Source organism: Ailuropoda melanoleuca, chromosome 15, assembly GCF_002007445.2.
Source record: "Ailuropoda melanoleuca isolate Jingjing chromosome 15, ASM200744v2, whole genome shotgun sequence".
Taxonomy (NCBI): domain Eukaryota; kingdom Metazoa; phylum Chordata; class Mammalia; order Carnivora; family Ursidae; genus Ailuropoda; species Ailuropoda melanoleuca.
This window is the reverse complement of record NC_048232.1, coordinates 22,303,765-22,324,966: the sequence shown is the minus strand read 5'-3', so window position 1 is coordinate 22,324,966 and position 21,202 is coordinate 22,303,765. Positions and strand designations below refer to the sequence as shown.

At 37.3% G+C, this 21,202-nt stretch overlaps 1 protein-coding gene and 1 non-coding gene across 2 annotated transcripts in view; both read left to right on the top strand.

Annotated features, from left to right (window-relative positions):
- Nucleotides 1-21,202, top strand: part of ARHGAP21 (Rho GTPase activating protein 21) — a 138,014-nt gene that overhangs the window by 7,236 nt on the left and 109,576 nt on the right.
- On the top strand, nucleotides 10,785-10,891 carry LOC117796536. Its single transcript, XR_004621089.1, has one exon. It is a non-coding gene; the product is annotated as a U6 spliceosomal RNA (small nuclear RNA).

The following is a 21,202-nucleotide window of genomic DNA, read 5'->3' as shown; positions in this document are numbered from 1 at the left end:
CTGTTATTGGTCCAGAGATACTTTTTTCCAATGAATGAATGAATGAGTGGATCAAGACTAAGAAAAATTCCAAAATATTACTGAGTCTGTATATGGGTACATAACATGTTAGTACTTAATTTAGTCTTCTGGACCTCCATTTCCATTAGGACTGCTATTCACATCTTTGGTGCCTTTTTTCTTTGCATCTTTCCTCTCTTCAGGGAGCTGGTAACCAAGTAACAGTAACCCAGACAGTGTGTAGCATGCATGTATGAAATAATTTGCACTAAGAGGTGAGATAATGGTAATTAACACACCAGTGGATGGGGAATCAGGCTGGTGGGGAAACTATAAAAAGATAATATGCCTGTATTGCTAATTTTTTAAAAAATGAATGGCAAATATATTAATGTTCTTCATTAAATATTTTTTAATATCATAAACATTTCAAGTTAAAAACGATCACAGCATTGATTATGACAAAATGTTAGCAGTTGTTAATTCTAGATGATGAAATTTAGGGATTATATCATTTTTGTATTTTCTTTTTTTTTGCTTACTTCCGAAACTATGATAAAAAGACACCATTTACAGATTTTTAAAAATAGTCAATATGTCACTAGTCTTGTGGAAATCTGGTTTCTAGAAAACCTACACTGCTTAAAATAATACTTAAATACTTTTTGAAAAGGATACACAGCCCTTAAAACAATACTTGAATATTTTTTTAAAAGCATGTGTTTTTTTCCCATGGAGGCCTAGGATTCATTCTAGGCTCCTTGTACTACCATGTAATATAACACTATTATTTAACTTTAAACATGTGTTCCTTTGTATACCTGAGTCTGTATGTCAGAATACCATTGCATGTCAAAAGCTTTGTGCTGCGGGTTGGGATTAAAGGTAAAGCCTGCCAGAATTCAGAATAGCAGCAGTAGCAGCGGCAGGTATGAAGTGACATATTTGCAGAAGTCTGGATTTGAATGGATTGAGTGGGACCATATCACTAGATACAGGCTAACTACAAAGGAGTACCCCTGGTTGCAGAAAATTTCTCCATACATTGTCAGTGTTCCTTAGCATTCGTTTCTTCCAAGACAAACATTTTGTAAAGTTCTTATTCCTTGGTTACAGAAGCTCTGACATTAGTTTTTTACCAGGTCAGATAATCTCAGTACAAAAGTGATATTCCGTTTCTTTTGTTCTTAGCTTTGCGAAGGGATCTGTCATCTTGCAATAGTTAGCAATATGGTGATTTCAGCGTGAGCTGGGCTCGTGTGGGTAGACACACAGATGCGGTTACTGAAGGCAGCTACTTTCTGTTACAGAAACACCATATGGGCCGCACTTGCTTTTCTTTCTGGTTGATGTGATTAGATTAGTAAACCAAAAGGTTATTGGACTTAAAGATTGTCCTATGATTTATCTAATTTTAATTGACCATAAAGAATTAACTATGTTAAATCTTCTGAGCCTTCTATATGTTCTGTTGGTTTGGGGTAGAAAGACATCTTCATGTAAAAGCTTCAGTTTGGATTGCTTCCACCAAAATAGTGTTTTAGTTGCAGCTTCGTATTCTTAAAAAGATTGAGTATTGTGCAAATAGTTTATTTCACAATAAAATCTGGAAGATGGCCTGTTGTACTTCTAAAATAATCTCAGAGACAAATGGATACACTGTACTTTGGTTTAAGAAACTAAATGTGATGGAAATTGTTTTTTGTTAAGTCCTCTTTTCTCTAGCTATCTGTGAATATGCAAGGAATCCCACTGTGCAGATTTGTGAATAAGAGAATAGATTGAGAACCCAAATTGCATATTTCTGAATGCTCACCTATCTTTGGGAAAGTTTTGAGGCAGACCAGAGCAAACTATCATTATCGACAAATGGCAAGTTCAAGAGCGTATTTACTTGTTCTTGGTCACACTGGCTGCTGTGGAGTCTTCTGTTTGATACTGGTGTTTGATTCAGAATTGGTTTCTTACCTCCTTTCCCCTCGTCGCGCACCCCTGTTCCGGATCGGCATCTGGCGGTCCTGAGCAGTGCTACATATGCAGTGCTGCTCCTGATCCCGCAACTTCTTTTTCCTTCTTAGAACCGAGTGAGGACGTAGTCTCCTGACTTTCACTCTTGTTCACTGAGTTACTCTTTAATATATCTTGACAGAGCTTCTTAAGAACATCTTGATTTTCTTTTTTCTTACAATGTGGAGAGGATCCTTAAATATCAGCAGATAGAAAGCTGGGTTTATGATTACATTTCTCCTGGATATGTCTTAGCTACTATGACCTTGGGGATTAATAGAATCATTTTTTTTTTTAAACCTCAAGATATCTAGGCATCTTTAATTCCCAGAAGTTTGCTAATAAGTAAAGATTCTATATTTAAAAAAACTTGTATTAGTTTGGTCAGTGGGTCCTACTTTCTCCTTTGGGTTCTGCATATTGGCTTCTGGAAACATATTATCTACCTAGTGAATGTGAGGGAAAGGAAGTGCCCTGGGCACCCAGTTTAAATCAGATACTTATTATAATGCTTTTAGGAAATGTTTTCAATTTACTTTATTTTTCATTTAATAATAAATTATGCACACCATTCTCTGCCCACAGGGGAGATATGTACCCTTGACCCTTGAACAGCGCAGGTGTGAGCTATGTGGGTGGGTCTACTTAAATGTGGATATTTTTTGACAAAAACAAGACAGTACTGTAAATGTGTTTTCTTTTCCTTATGATTTTGTTAATTACATTTTCTTTTCTCTAGCTTACTTTACTGGAAGAATACACTATATAATACATATAATATACAAAATATGTCTTAATTGACCGTTTCTGTCATCAGTAAGGCTTCCAGGCAACAGTTTTGGGGAGTCAAGAGTTATACACAGATTTTGAACTATTTGGGGGTCAGCTCCCCTTCTGTACATGTGGGTCTCTCTGTGTAGATGGATAGTGGATAGATAGATAAATAGACAGACACATACATCCTTAGACACACATACATACATACATCTTACCAGTTCCGTAACTAGAGCAAAAGAAGCTTACAAAGCACTATACAAAGGTATTTTTAAGGATTGTAATATGGGAAAGAGATAAGACTGATTTTGTATGGCTATGAAGGGCAGAGCTAGGATCAGTGGATAGGTAGATGAGCCTATTTATTCAGCTCAGTATTCGGAAGAGAAATTTTTTAATAGAAGGTAACTGAGATTGAATGTATTCTTTGCAGATACGATGACCTTCACTTGCAGAAGAACAGAATTCCTGCGTTAGTAGGAATTCAAGTCAGGCAAATCTGGGTGATCATTAGAATCACTTGGACAACTTTTAAAACCACAGATTCTTCTTCCCACCATTAAGCTAATGAATTAGAATCCCTGGAAGTGAGACTGAAAAGCCTTAACTTTTAAAAAGATCCCCTGGTGACCTTCCAAGTTTGAGAAAAACAGGACCAAAAGGCATTCATAGCTCTTTCCAAAGTCTGAATTCTTATGGTGCCCTGATTTTGGAATTTTTCTGACCAAATTGAAATCAATGTAAAAAAAAAACAGGCAAAAATATGGAGAGGAAATTTAAATGACTAAACAAGTGAAAATTTCAAGATTAAAATTGTCATTATTTGCTTCTGTTTGTAATCGTATATACTTCTACTTGTCATTAGTATTCCAAAGTAATATTCTTTTCAGATAAAATAAATATTATATCAAAGAGCACTTTAAAATTCAACCGTGATTCGTGTTGCACATTTTTGTGTGTATGTCATACTTTGATTAAAAGTTAGTTTAAAGTGATAGAGCTCTGACTCTGGTCATATTGTTACCTTTTAGTTCTATTATAAAAGTAATTTGCTTAGTGTCATTTACAGAAGGCTATATTTTCTTTAAGCAAGTAACTGTTAGAATAGTTGCTCTTGTGTATCTTATAGTTATTTGTTCATATTAACTCTATCAAGAGAAGGAAAAGTTATAATGGAAGAAAACATGTATGTACTTATTCTCTCTCTGTATGTGCGCTTTCATATTTATCATTCATATATATCTGTGGTGCTCTTTACTTAAGTATATCATGAAAGTTTTCAAAAGGTATTCTAACATAAGTAGTAGTAAACGAATCATTAACAGAAGAATTCTCTCTACATACCCTTCCTCACTTAACACCAGCAGCTATTCTGCCCGTCTGTTGAATCAGTCTTGTCTTTCAATCTCACGGAATGTGAGATGCACTGGATAACACAGTGTAAATACAATGTAAGCTAATTACAGATCTGATTGCCAGTTCTGCAAAAGAAGCAGGCTTTCTTGAAGTCAGCGAAAGTGATGTTGGAGAAGGAGCAAAGCCAGCGACAAGATAAGGAGGATCTGGCAGAGTGAGACCAGTAAGCAAATGGAAGAAGGCATTACGGGATGGAGGTTGATTGGCATCTCAAAAGAGAATGATTTGAATTCAAAGGATTAAGAGAAACCTTTGAGAAAACTGATGTCCTTGAATGGGATGGCATATATGCGATGTATTTCTTGTCTTCTAGGAAGTGATGTTTAGTTTAGACCCCATGCTTGAGTCTCTGTTTGCCAAGAGACACTAAAAAGCGGGTATAAATATATCAATAAAAGAAGGAATAGTAGTGGTGAACAGATTTCTATTTTGCTTTCTTTTCCTAGGTAAAGACAGTGCCTCTGAGAGTTAATAGAAAATCCCAGCTTCCCTAGTTGACTTTGATATAAAGCTGTTTAAACAGAGGTCCTGCGTTACTTCTTCAAAGGTCCTCCTGTTATAATAGTTGTTAGATACCCAAGTATTTTAGAGTTCTGAATATTTTACATGCCTTGGTTTTTTTTTAATGCCTTTATTGAGGTATGATTGATGTGTAAAAAGCTTACATATTTAATGTCTACAAGTGGGGATAAGTATACACCATGAAACCATACCCTCCATGAAGGCCATAAACAGAATCATGACCTCAAGTTTCCTCTCGCCCCTGCATTATTGTTACTGCTACTTTTTTTTGTGTGTGTGTGTGGTAAGAACTCTTAAAATAAGATCTACCCTCTTAGCAAATTTTAAGTATACAATACAGTATTGTTAGCAATAAGCACTAAGCTCTATAGTAGGTCTCCAGAATCTTGCATTAAGTGAAACTTTGTACCCTTTGACAATCACCTCCCCATTTCCCCTACTTTCTAGCCCCTTACAATGTACTCTCTTCTTCTGTGAGTCTGTTTCAGATTCCTCATATAAATGAGATCGTATAGTATTTATCTGCTTTTCCATGCTAATTTCACTTAGCATAATATCCTCCAGGTTCATTCATGTTTTCACAGATGGCAGGATTTCTTTCTTTTTTAAGTCTGAATAATATTATCTTCGAGATCCTGATTTCAGATCATTTGGATAAGTACACAGAAGTGGAATTGGTGGATCATATGATACTTGTACTTTTAAATTTTTGAGGAACCTCCATATAATGGCTGTACTAATTTACATTCTCACTGACAGTGTGCCAGGGTTCTGTTTTTTCCACATTTTCACTAACACCGTTTGCTTTTTTTTTTTTTTTTAGTGATAGCCATTCTAACAGGATGAGGTGATATCTCACTGTGGTTTTTGTTTGCATTTTCCTGATGTTTAGTGAGGTTCCGCACCCTTTACATACCTATTAGCCATTTGTATGTCTTTGTAGAAATGTGCGCTCAGGTCCTTTGCCCATTTTTTAATTGATACACTTTTTTGTTTTTGTTTTTGTTTTTTAGCTGCCTTCATTTCTGACTCTCACTGGTTTGGGCTGCCTAAAGCACCAATGATGCCTTAGCAAAATGTGCAGTTGATTAAAAATCATACTAGTAGCTACTATAGACTTACTGGGAGAGACTAGGTGTGCCTGGAGTCTTCCTTGGGGTGGTATGAGCCAAACTAGAATCCCTGGTTGAAGATACTGACAAAACTTCATATCGTAATCATAGTTTCTGGTTACTAGAACTGCATCTGCTCTAGACAAGAGATAATGCAAATTGTCTTCAGTTTAGGTGAGGAATTTGGAAGAAGAATCATTCTTCCCTATTTAATCCTTAGCTTCTGTCACCACTCTTGGCTGTCTTTTTATTTGATCATAATCTTGTATCTAACTCTTTGAACTAGTTACTGCAACATTGTGCTTGGCTCAAGTGGGATCTCTCGGAAAAAGGTAGGCAGATATTTAATTTAAGGCTCTGAAATTTTCATAGATATTCAGGATGCATAAGGATACCAAAAACACATGGCTTAGAAAGTGAATACTACTTGATTTTGCCAAATTGTGGTGAAACGTTTCACATATTTTTGACAGTATGTCTTTTCTAGTTGGCTTCGAATCGACAGCAGACCAGATAGCGACTTTATGTCAGCCTTTGAAAAGGATCTCAAACTTTAGAAATCAGTTTGTGTGATTAAGAGGGAAAACATAAAATGCCGATATCGGAAATTAAAGAGGGGGCATCATTCAGAGCCTGCACACATTAACAAGATAAAAAGGGAATATTATGAGCAACTTTATGTCTGTGAATTTGACAATTTAGATGAAATGGGCAGATTTTGTGTAAGGATCTGTACCCATTCGATTTGTTTGTGTGTTTGGAGGGAGTGGGTTCCCAAACCAAGCCATTCTCCAACACCAGCTGGGTATCCTCCAATCAACTCAATTCTGACACTGTCTGCCTGGAGACAACACCATAGCATCAGATCCCACAGATGAAGGGCTCAGTCCTGTAAGACTGCCCCCTCACCCTTCAGCCACCGATTGTGAATCCAGGCACCAATTTTTGCCTGACCCACCAGCTGTAGATGGCTGTGGATCAGCGGTTCCAGCCACCCCCCCTTTGGGTTTAGTTAATTTAGTAGAGTGGTTCACAGAACTCAGAGAAACATATTACTGACTAGATCACTGGTTTATTATAAAAGAATATAACTCAGGAACAGCCAGATGGGAGAGATGCATGGGGCAAGGTACAGGGAAAGGTGTAGAGCTTCTATGCCCTCTCCAGGCACACCACTCTCCCCAGATCCTCTCAGGTTCAGCAACCTGGAAGCTTTTGAACCCCATCCTTTTGGATTTTTATGGAGGCTCCATTACATGTGCATAATTGATTACATGATTCGCCATTGGTGAATGATTTGAGCTCCAGCTCCTTTCTCCTCCCCTGAGGTGAGAGGGGTGGGACTGAAAGTTCCAATTCTCTAATCACAGGTTTGATTCTCTTGGCAACCAGCCGCATCCTTAGGTGTAGTCCAAGAGTCACCTCATTAACACAACAAAAGACACCTTTGTTACTTTTACCACTTAGGAAATTCCAAGGGTTTTAGGAGTTCTGTGCCGGGAATGGGGATGAAGACCAAATATGTATTTCTTACTCTAAATCACAGTATTACACCTTGAGTGATACAAATTACCAAAACTGCCACAAGAGAAATAAAAAAATCTGACTAGTGCCATATATATTAAAGACATTGAATTTGTAATTAAAAGCCTCCCCACAAAGAAGACTCCAGATCCTGATGGCTGCGTTGACATATTTTGTAACATGTTTAAGGAAGAAATCATACCAGCTCTATACAAACTCAAAAAACGAGGTGGAGGGAACCCTTCCCATCTCCTTTTTATGAGGCCAGTATAAGCCTGGTAATTACTAGACAAGAACATTATAAGGAAAGGAATTCAGACCAATAACCCCAATGGTTGTAGATACAAAAATTCTTAACAAAATGTTAGCAAGTTAAATCTGTCAATATATGAAAAGGATAATAATGTCATGATTAAGTTGGAGTCATCCCAAAAATGAAAGACTGTCATTTTAACATATTAATTAACATATTTAACAGTTTAACAAAATAAAATAAAGGAGAAAATTCATCTGATCATCCACTCAGTAGAAGCAGAAAAAGCATTTTACAAAATTTAACACTCATTCATCATAAAATCTCTCAAAAGCTGGGAATATAAAGAAATTTACCCAATTTGATAAGGGAGTTTTTTGAAGAAACCTACAGGTAACATAGTTGGAGAAATACTGAATACTGCTAAGGTCAGGAACAGGGTAAGGATATCTACTCTCAATACTTCTATTCAACAATATTATGGAGTCTCTACTTAATGTAATAAATCATGAAAAAGAAATGAAAGGAAGGAAGGAAATAGGGAAGGAAGAAGTAAAGCTCTTTATTTGCAAACTGTGATTGTGCATATACAACATTGTAAGGGATCTACCAAAAACACTTCAGATTTTTCAAGGTCATACGATACAAGGAAACAACGCTACTGTACAAACATCAGTGTATTTCTATATATTAAACAACTGTGAAATGAAGTAAAATAATAGCCTTATTATTTTAATATCTTGAAGACAACCTTAAAATGGAGAGATATACTATGTTTATGGATTGGAAGACTCATTAATATGTGACTTAGCCACAAATTGCTGTATAAATCCAACTCAATTCCAGTTAAAATTCCAGCAGGGCTTAGCAAATTTTTTTTATTAGAAATAGACAAGCTAATTCTAAAATTTATTTGGAAATGCAAAGGACACAGAGTAACCAGAACAGTTTTGATAAAGATTAGTTTTATATTATATTATTTTATAATACTCAAAGCTACAAATATCAAGATGGTATAGAGTTGGTTTAATGATAGATATATATAACAATGGAAGGCAGTGGAGAGTTGGGAGACCCATGTAAGCATGATCATTTGAATTTAGTGGGGTGTTTTGAGTGGTACTGAACAAGTAGATATCCATATGGCTAAAAATGAACCTTTATCTTTACCTTACATCACAGAAAAGTTAACCCCAATTAGATCACTGACATACATGTAAAAGCTAAGACAGTAAAACTTCTAGTCAAGAGCAAAATATGTATGACTTTGGGGGTAAACAAAGAGTTCTGAGACGGGACACAAAAAGCACTAACCAGAAAAGAAAACAAAATGATAAATTGGATTTCATTAAAATTAAAAACTTGTGCTTTTTGTAAAACATCATTAAGAAAATGAAAAGTAAAGCCACAGATGGGGAGAAAATATTTGTAAAACATATATCTGATTAAGGACCTGCTTCTAGGGGTGTCTGGTTGGCTCAGTTGTTAAGCGTCTGCCTTCAGCTCAGGGCCTGATCCCAGGGTCCTGGGATTGAGCCCTGCATCGGGCTCCCTGCTCTGCTGGGAGCCTGCTTCTTTCTCTCCCACTCCCCCTGATTGTGTTCCCTCTCTCGCTGGCTGTCTCTCTCTCTCTGTCAAATAAATAGAATAAAATCTTTAAAAAAAACACAAACGACCTGCTCCTAGACAACCCAGTTTTTAAAATGGGCAAAAGTTGAACTCCATAAAAGAAGATAGATGAATAGTGTTATCAGCACATGAAAAGATGTCCAATAGCATCAGCCAACAGGGGAAGAATGCAAATTAAAACTACAATGAGCTACCACTGTACTCTCACTAGAATAGCTAAAATTAAGAAGGATAAAAATAGGAAGAGTTACTGGGTATGTGGGCAATTGAACTTAGATATTGCTGAGAGGGTTGTAAAATGACATAGGTGCGCAGGACAATATTTTGGCAGTTTTCAGAAGTGAAGCATGGTTTTATCATGTGGCCCACTCCTAAGTACTTACACAAGGGAGTTGAGCCACTCCTAGGTACTTACTCAGGGGAAACAGTGTCCACAAAAAGACTTGTACGTGAATGTCCATAACAGCTTTATTCATAGTATTCCAAAATTTGAAACAGCCCCAAATCCATCAACAGACAAATTATGGTATATCCATGTAATGGGAAACTACTCAGAAATTTAAAAAGAATAAACTGTTGATATACTCAGCACCATGAATGAATCTCAAAATGCTAAGAAAAAAGAAGCCAGAGTTGATTAAGAGCACATGATTCTACTTACATAAAAATTTCAGAGCTGAGTAAACCAATCTATAGTGAGAGAGAGCAGATCAGTGGTTGCCTGGAGCTGGGAGGGCTTTGATTGTAAGGAAGCATGAAGGGAGTTGGGGAGGTGAAAGTGTTCTTGATTGTATGGTGGCCGTGGTTCTATGGATGTGTAGTGGCCAGAATTCATTGAACTGTACATTTTAAAGGGGTACACTTTCTTGTATAGAAATTAAACTTCACTCAGATTTATTTAAAAAAACCCAGTTTGACCACACCAGATTTTGGTGAGGATGTAGAACAGCTGGACCTCTGATCCTGCTGATGGGAGTGTAAAATGGTACAGTGTTTTAAAAAACCTTTTGGCAGTTTCTTATAAAGTTCACCATATACCTACTTTATGATCTAGCATTTTCATTCCTACATAATTACTCCCCAGGGAAATAAAACACATGTTCACACAAAAGACTTGTTCAGGAATGTTCATAACAGCTTTATTTGTGATGGCTCCAAACCACAAACAACTCAATGTGTATTAATAGGAAAATCGGTAGATTTTCATATATTCCTACTGTGGAATACTTTTTGGCAATAAAAAGCAAAAGACTATGTATACAACATGCAGCAATATGGATGAATATCAATATCAATATAATGAATAGGAAGATGGATGAATATTGCCCCTGGGAGTAAGGGAGGAGACTTCCAGAATGACTAGGAGGACACACAGGAAACTTCCTGGGGGTAACGGAAATGTTCTGTCTCTTGAGGTTGGGGTGAATTACTTAGATACATACATTGATAACATATCATGAGCTATGCTTTTTAAGAGTTAAACATTGTGTGTAAATATTTATGCCTCAATTAAAATATATGAAAAATACAATTAAAAATACGAAACACTGCTCACTTGAGTAGCACATATACTAAAATTGGAACAATACAGAGAAGGTTAGCATGGCCCCTGCACAAAGATGACACATGCATTTGCGAAGTGATCCATATTTTTTTTTAAATGCAAAACAAGGAAAAAACCCCAAAATATAATGAGAAGTTAACAGACAAAACTAAAAATAGTGGCTGAGACATTAAACACCTCGCCCACTACTGGAATATTGGTTTTGTCTTCCCTCACTCTCAAATTCTCCAATATCATATCATGTTACATCGTATCATTGGACTTCTTTTATCCTCCTAAGTAGTTTGGCAAAATTCTTAAGTTTTGGTTTTGGATAGAGAAAATTTTTAAATTTTTCCCCCTTAATTATATGTAACATTGAAAACCTATAAATAATTGAATATGAAAAATAATTGAAAAATTGTACTATAGATTTGAAATTACAAAATGTTGATATGTCTTGGGTTTAATGAGACTGGCATATAACTATTAGGCAGTTTAATTTTATCTAAGCCTTTGATTTCTTTTGGAAGCTTACCTAAGTAAGTGAACTTCTCTGAATACAGTTTGTAAAAAAAAAAAAACTACAAAAAACAGTAGGTGATTTGTTTGCTTATGAAAGTATTATACATAATTACTGTAGTACTAGATTCTTACATAGTTAAAAGCCTATATTGTAACATTTCCCTTAGCTGTGACAAGTTCTTGATTAACTTTTTTTATTGTGGTAAAATACACATAACATGAAATTTACCATTTTAACCATTTTTACATGTACAATTAAGTGTATTAAGTACATTCACAGTGTTGGGTAATGATTATTACTGTCTATTTCCAGAACATTTTCATCATCCCAAACAGAAACATTGTACTCAACTTCCCATTCCCCTAACCCTTAATAGTCTCTATTCTAAATCTTTTAATATGCATTTGCCTATTATAGATATCTCATATAAGTGGAATCATACAATAATTGCCCTGTTGTGCCTGGCCTGTTTCACTTAACATGAAGTTTTCAAGGTTCACCTGTTATAGAATGTTTCAAAACTCCATTCCTTTTTATGACTGAGTACTATTTTTTTGTGTGTACGTACTATATTTTCTTATCCATTCATCTGTTGATGTACACTTGGCTGTTTTTACCTTGACTGTAGCGAATAATGCTGCTCTGAATATTGTATTTAAGTTTCTGTTTGAGTCCCTGTTTTTAATTCTTTTGATTATATGCTCAGACATGGAATTGCTGGGTCGTATGGTAATTCTATGTTTAACATTTTGGGAAGCTGCCAAACTGTTTTCCGCAGGGGCTTACTGTTTTATATTCCTACCAGCAGTGAATGAGCATTGCAGTTTCTCTACATCCTCACCAGTACTTGTTATTTTCCATTTTAAAAATTACTTTTTTAAAATTATAGCCAGTCGGTGTATGTATGAAGTGTTGTCTCATTGTGGTTTTGGTTTGCATTTCCGTAATGACTAATGATGAGCATCTTTTCATGTGCTCATTGGCCGTTTGTCTTTCACAGGCCTTTGCCCGTCTTTAAATTGGGCATGTTTTTTGTTGTTAACTTGTAGGAGTTCTTTATATATTCTGGATATTAATTCTTTATCAGATACATAATTTACAAATATTTTCTCCCATTTTGTGTGTTTTCTTTTCACTTTCTTGATAGTGTCCTTTGATGCATAAAATTTTAAATTTTTATGAAGCCCAATTTATCTTTCTCTTTTGTTGCCTATGCTTTTCTTTTCTTTTTTTTTTTTTTAAAGATTTTATTTATTTAACAGAGAGAGACAGCCAGCCAGAGAGGGAACACAAGCAGGGGGGGTGGGAGAGGAAGAAGCAGGCTCCCAGCGGAAGAGCCTGACGTGGGGCTCGATCCCAGAACGCTGGGATCAGGCCCTGAGCCGAAGGCAGACACTTAACGACCGCACCACCCAGGCGCCCTTGTTGCCCATGCTTTTGACATCATAAATAAGAAACGGCTGCCAAACCCAAGGTCATGAAGATTTTCCACAGTGTAATCTTCTAAGAGTTTCATAGTTTCAGCTCTTAAATTTAGATCTTTGATCCATTTTGGGTAAACTTTTCTATAAAGTATACGGTAAAGGTACGATTTCATGCTTGCGGATATCCAGTTTTCTCAGCACCATTTGTTTGAAAAACTGTTCTTTCCCCATTGAATGGTCCTGGCACTGAATTGAAAATCAATTGACTATATATGTGAGAATTTGTTTCTGGGCTTTCTAATCTCTTCTATTCCACGGTGTGCCAGTAGCACACTGTTTTGATTATTGTAGTTTTGTAGGAAGTTTTGAAAGTGGGGAGTGAGTCTTCCAACTTTGTTGTTACTGTTGTTTTGTTGTTCTTTTTTTTAAAACATTACTCAGTGCTCATCACGAAAAGTGTACTCTTCAATCCTCATCATCTGCTTCACCCATCCCCCACACAGCTCCCCTCTGATAACCATATGTTTGTTCTCTATAGTTAAGAATCTGTTTCTTGGGGGGCGCCTGGGTGGCACAGCGGTTAAGCGTCTGCCTTCAGCTCAGGGCGTGATCCTGGCGTTATGGGATCAAGCCACATCAGGCTCCTCCGCTATGGGCCTGCTTCTTCCTCTCCCATTCCCCCTACTTGTGTTCCCTCTCTCGCTGGCTGTCTCTATCTCTGTCAAATAAATAAATAAAATCTTTAAAAAAAAAAAAAAGAATCTGTTTCTTGGTTTGTCTGTCTCTTTTTCCTTTGCTCATTTGTTTTGTTTCTTAAATTCCATGTGTGAGTGAAATCATAGGGTATTTGTCTTTCTCTAATTTTGCTTAGCATTATACTCTCTACCTCTATCCATGATGTTGGAAATGGCAAGATTTCATTTTTTATGGCTAATAATATTCCATCGTATATATACACATCTTCTTTATCTATTCATCTATTGATGGACACTTAGGCTGCTTCCATAGTTTGGCTAATGTAAATAATGCTGCTATAAACATCAGGGTGCATGTATCCCTTTGAATTAACGTCTTTGTATTTTTTAGGTAAATATCCAGTAGTGCAATTACTGGATTGTAGGCAGTTCTATTTTTAACCTTATTCATTCATTCATTCGGCTCCACACCTAATGGTGGGGCTCGAACTCATGACCCTGAGAGCAAGAGTTGGATGCTCTACGGACTGAGCCAGCCAGATGCCCCTGTTTTTAACCTTTTGAGGAGCTTCCATACTGTTCTGCACAGTGTCTGCACCAGTTTGCGTTCCCACCAACAGTGCACAAGGGTTCTTTCTTCTCCACATCCTCACCAACACTTGTCATTTCTTGTGTTGTTGATTTTAGCCATTCTGCTAGGTGTGAGGTGATAGCTCATTGTACTTTTGATTTACATTTCTCTGATGCTGAGTGATGGTGAGCATTTTTTTCATGTGTCTGTTGTCTCTCTGTAGGTCTTCTTTGGAGAAGTGTCTGTTCACGTCTTCTGCCCATTTTTAATTGAATTATTTGGTTTTTGGATGTTGAGTTATATAAGTTCCTTATAGATTTTGGATGCTAGCCCTTAATTGTATATGTGATTTGCAAATATCTTCTTCCATTCAGTAGGTTGCCTTTTAAATTTGTTGATTGTTTCCTTCACTGTGTAGAGGCTTTTTATTGTGATTTAGTCCTGGTGGCTAATTTTTGCTTTTTTTTAAAGGTTTTATTTATTTATTTATTTGAGAGCGTGAGAGAGAGAGAGAGTGTGCTGGTGCATGCACAAGTCAGGGAAGGGCAGAGGGAGAGGGAGAGAGAATCCAGATCAGACTCTGCACTGAATGTGGACCCTGCCGCAGGACTTGATTCCATGATCACAAGATTACGACCTGAGCTGAAACCAAGATTCACATACTTAACTGACTGAGCCACCCAGGCACCCGTAGTTTTGCTTTAATTTCTCTTGAGACATATCTAGAAAAACTTTGCTATGGCTAGTGTCAGAGAAGTTACTACCTGTGCTCCCTTCTAGGATTTTTATGGTTTCAGGTCTCACATTTTAGGTCTTTAATTCATTTTGAGTTAATTTTTGTGTATAGTGTAAGAAAGTGGTCAAGTTTCATTCTTTTGCAGGTAGCTGTCCAGTTTTGCCACCATTTGTTGAAGAGACTGTCATTTTCCCATTGCATATTTTTTATGGTGGTGGTTTTGCTTTTCTCCAGATAATATTAACAGGCAAGGTCAGGAAGAAGTGAATTTGTTCTGTTAGATTAACTGTGTATATTTCTAGAAGACTTTGTTTGCCAGATGGTCTCAAACCTTTAGTCAGAAAAGAGGCTAATAGGATTTTTTGGTTTTAGAGCAAAAATACAGACCATCAGAATAGATTCCTAATAGCTGGGAATAAAAGAGTAATTAAGCCCTTGCAAAGGGTGATATGGTTGTTAAAGAGCCGTATAGTTGGGGCGCCTGGGTGGCACAGCGGTTAAGCATCTGCCTTCGGCTCAGGGCGTGATCCTGGCGTTATGGGATCGAGCCCCACATCAGGCTCTTCCGCTATGGGCCTGTTTCTTCCTCTCCCACTCCCCCTGCTTGTGTTCCCTCTCTCGCTGGCTGTCTCTATCTCTGTCGAATAAATAAATAAAATCTTTAAGAAAAAAAAAGAGCCGTATAGTTTATACTTGTTTTTGCCTAAAAATATATAAATCAGAGAAAAAATTAATTAGCCCATTAATTTCTAGCATGCAATATTTATTTGTCTCCAATTTTGAGTGTCACAGTCTTTAATATTCTTTATTCCTGTTGCACTTCAGGTGTTTATACTATTGACATTTACTAGCCTTTTATTTAATCTTAATATACTTTTGGTAAATGCTAGGCTGTAATGTCTGTTTCCTGGAAACATACAGTGAGGTAAGTAGATTTTAGATCACTTTTTAGGGTTTTAAGAGAGAACATTGAACCCTTATTAAGTACCTTAAAATTTTTATTTACCTCATTTAATCCTGACAGCCACCATATATCATATATAAAAAAGAAATGTTTTTCTGAAGAAAAAGTTCACGTAAAGCTGAATGACTGTTCTTCCACATAATGTCTTACTGTCCAACATGGAACATTGACTCAAAGCAAATGGCAGATCCATTGTCCCTTGAATATATGTGAAGTCTGAAGTGTTTTCATGTCTGTTCGTGTCCATTTTGCCTGAAATGACTTTCTTGTGTCTTGTCACTTATGTAAATCCCACACTTACTTCAACATTTGGTTCACATTTTACCTGCTTGTAAAGCTGTCTCTGACCTTGGAGACCCGAGGTGAAAAAGATGTTCCCAGTTCAGGGTTGATGGACTTGCTTTCTGTGATTTTCTTCTGCCATTCTCTTTTTCTTTTGGATTCCTGCTGTTCTGTTTACGCTTATTTCCAGTGCTGTTCGTGCAGATCTATAATCTATTATCCAAAATTCTTGGGCTTTTCAGATTTTAGAAATGTAAGATAATGCAGGTTCTGGGTCATCACCCAGCTCACAGTAATTTCTGCTGAAAATGTATGAATATTTGTCCTCTGGGGAATGAAGAAAAGCTTAGACAGAGCTTTGTGTCAGCTCAGGGCAGGGCAGGTTTTGCCATCAATGAGTTACAAAAAAATGTTTTGACTTTCAGGGATGTTTTGAGTTTCAGAAGTGTCAATATGGGATTATAGATGGGTATTAATTAATTTTTTAGGAGTATAAAGTCTATGTTGGGAAAGGAGTTCTACCTCCTTTCAGAGGTGGCCTGTGTGTGTATATATGTATTTATGTATTTATATTCCTTCTATCTAATAGTATTAGCTGGTAGCTACAAACATATGTCAAAGGTTTTGATTCTTAGAGCAGCTCCAGTTATCCCATTTTTGACCAGTTAGGTAGCCACTTCAAGTTTTCAACTGAGTCCTTTAGACATGAGCCTGATTTTCTTTTGTCCTTACTGTCAAGTGTGGTTTTCTAGCTCATCTTTTATGTACATTTCCTGCCCAGGACCTAGAATCAGCCATTTCTCTAAGAAGTCCTGCTTTCTTTTAGTGGCGAATGATTATTTCGAGACCACATCTGGATGTTAGGGATGTTCCTTGCTACTGGGTTGCAGTTGTTTATGGTCCTTTTTAATTTTGAAATAACTTTAGATTCACAGAAAAGTTGCAGTATAGTACAGAGTTGCCTTATATTCTTCACCCAAATTTCTTTAATCTTAAGTAACCATAGGACCATTATCAAAACCAGGAAATTAGTATTGCTACAGTATTATTATTCAATTATACACTGTGTTTACGACTGATTTGTAAAAGCTTGATTGTAGGAATGATTTATGAAAGCTTGATTATAGTTGGGCCTTTAGTCTCTGAGTCTTATTTATTTATTTTTGCTATGCGCTTCTGTGCAGTGGTCTGTCACTCACCTGGGAACTTTTGAACATTCGATGCCTGAAACCTTTCCTTCCCCTTTCCCAGAATTTTTCAGAATCTCAAAGTGGGGATAGAATAGATGGTGTCAGTGTAGGTATTTGGGGATTTTGCTAGAATCCTCTCTGCTCCGACAGCCTCATAGGATCATTGAGGAAGGAAGCAATTTGTGTTTTTGCTCACAGTTGATAATAATGACCCTTTGGTTCCCAGGATAAAATTAATTTATCTTAAAATGATTCACATTTGATGTTTCTAGTTTCAGAGATTCCTATTGTGTTTAGAATTGTCCTTCCACATTTATTAACTCATTCAAAAAATATTTATTAAGTACCTTGTAAGTGCCAGACCTAAGGATATATCAGTGAAAAAATACAGACATGGTCTGATCTCTGACTTCATGGATATACATGAATAATGAGGAGGTCAAAGAATTATAACACATAATTTTAATGGAGTGCAATGAATATTCTTTTAGGAGAAGAGCAGGGAGCTATGAAAACAGAGTAGACAGACCTCACCTAGTGTAGGGATCAGGGAAAGTCTTCTGGGAAGATTGTGTTGAGCTAAGTCAGGTAGGAGTTAGTTAGGTAGGTAAAACGAAGAATCTTTGGCAGAGGGAGCAAACTTGGTCTGTGATTATGCCTAGTGGCTACAGCTAAGGAGAATTACTAGTACCAGAGAAAATGTATAAGACCAAGGAAGGAAAAGCTATAGAGCAGCAGCCTTTATTGAATCTTTTCAAAGCATTCAGATTTTCACAGAAATGCCAACTCTCATTTTTACTCATATTTCATCAGTCTGTGTATCATCTAAGTACATGATAACAGTAACACAGATAAAACTGACATAAAGAAGTTTGCAAAAATAAGCTGGTTGTGCCAAGTGTGGGTGTCATTTGGTGGGAGCAGAGATAAGTGGCTAGAGACTGTCTTCCCAGACATAAAGAGTTGAGCTTGCCATGGGCTCAGCCTGTGTTCATGCAACAGGAATTGAGAATTTTGGTTTGTCTGGAAAGTCATTTAGGAAGAGGTCAACTAAGCCAATGTCTACTATAATTATAGTTTGGGAAATAGGTGAGCTCCTTGAGAGAGATGAGAGGAGAGGGCCAAGGTCAGAACTTTAGGGAACATCACCAATTAAGGGAAAGATAGAGGAAGGAAAATGCACTAAATATTTCAAGAACTAGTTAAAAACAAGCATTCCAGGAGCCTTTGAATCTCATCTTCATGCTCAGACTCTGATCAGTCTTGCAACTTTGTTTTTTGTTTAGCCCGGCTTTTCGCAAACTTGTTTTGCATCGAAAAACTTTTTTCACTTAACTGATTCATGTTCTGGATCCTATAGAACAAGTAGGAACATTTTTTGGGAAACACTGCCGTAGGCAGAAAGGGGCAAGGAAGGGATTTAGGCGGGGTAGTCATAGGATTAGTTTGTAGTTTCAGGGATTCTTTTGGTAGTCCTCTGGAGGTGAGATTCCAGAAAGGAGTGAGACAGGGGGTTCAGAGACCAGCTAGAGGCCCTCGGGGTAGTTCAGGAAAGAATTGAGGGGGGTCTGAATTTAGACAGTGACAGCAAAGGGATAGGTTCGCTCTATGTTTTTTTGGAAAAGACAGGATTTGGTGACAGATGTGAGAGGTAAGGAAGAGGGAGTCTAGGATGACTGGTTTCTGTTTTGGTGACTAAGGGGCTGAATTGTGCTGCCATCCCGCAGAGGAGCGGCTCCCGGGCTGGTGCGGGTTGTGAAGAGGAAGGTGAGTTCAGCCGGGACATGTGGTACAAGGTATTGAGGTGAATGTGCTTAACAAGAGTCCAGACATGCAGATTTGGAGCTTGGGAGAAAGGGTGGGGCCAAAGAAAGGTTTGGAAATAATTCATAATTATAAAATCATGGGTCTGGAGGATGACTTCATCTAGGGACAGCATAAAAAATGAGAGGTAGAATTCTGATGTGGACAGGAAGGGAAGCCCGTCTTAAGAATATTAATAATCGTCACTTATCAGGTGTTTGTTAGGCACTGGTTTTTTTGTTTTTTTTTTTTTGAAGATTTTTTAAATTTATTTGAGGGGGGAGGGGCAGAGGGCCAATCAGACTCCCCACTGAGCGGGGAGCCCCATGCAGGGCTTGATCCCAGGACCCCGAGATTATGACCTGAGCTGAAGGCAGATGCTTAACTGATTGAGCCACCCAAGCATTCCCGTTAGACACTGTCTCAAGCATGTTACAGATGTTACTTTTATTTCAACTAAAACCCCCATGAGGACAGGTGTTACCTCCATTTGACAAATGAATGAACTGCAGCTCAAAAGTTAAGGTCAGCTCCTGGTCATACATCTGGTACGTAGCAGTTGAGGAGGTGAAGTCTGTCTTACTGCGGTCTAGGCTCTCTTGAAGGAATGGTTAGAGAGGTAGGAAGGAGAACCAAGGTAGCGGTAAAAGGTACCCAGGATGAGAGACCTTATGGAGTTGTTAGCCTGTGAGATGTACTGAGAGATGAAGAAAGGAGTCAGGGATCCCCTTCGGATTGAACACAGTCTGAGGGACATGGATGCTGCCCCAGCTTTGCGTCGGTAGCTGGTTTGTTGTGGAATGCAGCCAACCCTGATTTATTGTACCACCTTCCCAAGTTGTGTCTTCATTGACTCTACACGTGCTAGCCTCTGGTTTCCAGAAAGGAGAGAGCCAGCATCTTCTTAAAAATCAGATGGTAATAAATAGGGAAGAAGGCTTTTGTGCAAAGGCTTCCCTTCCTGATCTCATCATTTAAATGTACCAGTGTTTAGGAAGATGATGTAGTCCTGCCAGTGAGTTATTGCTGCTTAGACAGGAAAGGGAGGGGAAGATCGCATTTGCGGCTCCCAGCACTGCAGCGCTCTGGTCACAGAGCTCTGGTGCTGATGGGAGCTGAGTCAGAGAAGACATACGTGCAGACTGTGCGGTGGCAGCCATGGCCCAGTTCAGGGTTTTCGACTGTATGATCAACCACAATTGGGGCTTATTGTGCAATCTCTACTGTGCGTGGAGCGGTCAGGTTTGTTTGATAAATATATATATATATATACATATATATATATATTTTTTTTTTTTTTGCTTTTCAATTAAAAACTGCTATAATGTGTAAACTGAAAAAAAAATCAGTGAAAATGGTGGATATAAAATCAGTGTCTTCCTCCGACAGTGAAAAGAGTAATCTTTTAGACTGTTACTTGTTGTTGAAATACTTCTTTAACATGGCGTATGTCGACTCTGATCATCTGAATTTCTCTAAAAGAATTAAATTAACCCTTCAGGTGCACAGAGGAGACTTGGTTTGTAGAGCTTGAAGTGGTGGGGGGAGGGGAGGGGAAGTTAGAATGAATTACTTAAAATATAAAATTAAGAAAAATTCAAGCAATAAAATTGTAAAGCAAAGTAAATGTTCTATATTTTTAGAGATGGTTCATCTTGTGTTTATAGGAAGGTAGGCAAGATTTTGGAAGGAGTTGCTTTTTAGTCAGCTTTTTGTTTTTAATGAAATACGGTTCTCCATTTCTTTCACTGTGGGATTAAATGGAAGTTCTTTTTTGAACTTATTATGTTCCTGGACAGGCCTTTAGGAAATAGTTGTTTTACAATAGAGAAACTTCGCTGGGTGTATTTTTTATGATAGTTATCATGTGCTTTTGAATTTCCTTCCCTAAGAAGCAAAAAACTCATATTTCTTCCTTCAACCTTCAATCAACATTGTTATTATCAGGTGCAGACTGCTTTTGTAAGTCATAAATAACATTGTACATATTCAGCATAATAGCTTCTCTCACAAAATAGATACCCGATGGTAGCTTTGTTCTAGTTATCAATGAATCTCTAAAAACTATGAATTAATTACCTTGTAGGGTTGTTAATCACTTTGTGAGTATTTTTCTTATTTAAAAATGCTCGTTAGTATTGTTTGAAATGTAGAAGAAAAACTAAAATATTGAAAGTAGTGAATGATAAATGAAATGTAACACTCCCTCCCTCCTCCCACTGATACACAGC